The sequence below is a fragment of the Lucilia cuprina genome, chromosome 6 (genome assembly GCF_022045245.1).
Source record: "Lucilia cuprina isolate Lc7/37 chromosome 6, ASM2204524v1, whole genome shotgun sequence".
NCBI lineage: Eukaryota > Metazoa > Arthropoda > Insecta > Diptera > Calliphoridae > Lucilia > Lucilia cuprina.
In genome coordinates, this window is record NC_060954.1 from 7,456,172 (window position 1) to 7,456,954 (window position 783).

Below are 783 nucleotides of genomic sequence, written 5' to 3' on the forward strand. Positions count from 1 at the left end.
TAGTCTAGTCTATAGTCTAGTCTATAGTCTAGTCTATATTCTAGTCTATAGTCTAGTCTACAGTCTAGTCTAAAGTCTAGTCTATAGTCTAGTCTATAGTCTAGTCTATAGACTAGTCGATATTCTTGTATATAGTCTAGTTTATTATAGCCTTGTCTTTAATATATAATCTATAGTCTAGTTTATTATCTAGCCTATAGTCTAGTTTATAGTCTAGTTTATAGTCTGGTCTAATGTAGTCTAGTCTATATAGTCTGGCTTATAGTCAAAATTATAGTTTGGTCTTAAGTATAATATATATTCTAATCTATATTCTAGTATGTATTCTACTCTATTCATTGTAAAGTTTGGGAAAAATTTATTTTATTATAAAAAATAAGCTTTTGCCACTCTCTGATGTTATTTACATTAAACTTCTTTAATTGTTATTACTCCTTCTTTATTCTTTATTTGCTCTCTCACCTTTACACTTTCTCAATTCAAATTGAACTGGTTTCACTATTTTCACTCATTAAGATGATGTTGTTGTTGTTGCTGTTAAAGATCAATTTGAATTTTTGACACTTTTGCTTTTAATTTATTCTTTAATAATTAGTTTAATACAGCATTTCATTTAAAACGGTTCGGTAAACGGAAAATGTCGCGAGTGATCATTAATGAATAAAAAAAGTGTAATAATGAAGTAAAATCATAATTGAAAATATCAATTCTAAAATTATTAAAATTAAAAAAGTGCTTGTAATAAAATAAAATTTTAAATAAATTAATTATAATTTCTTATTA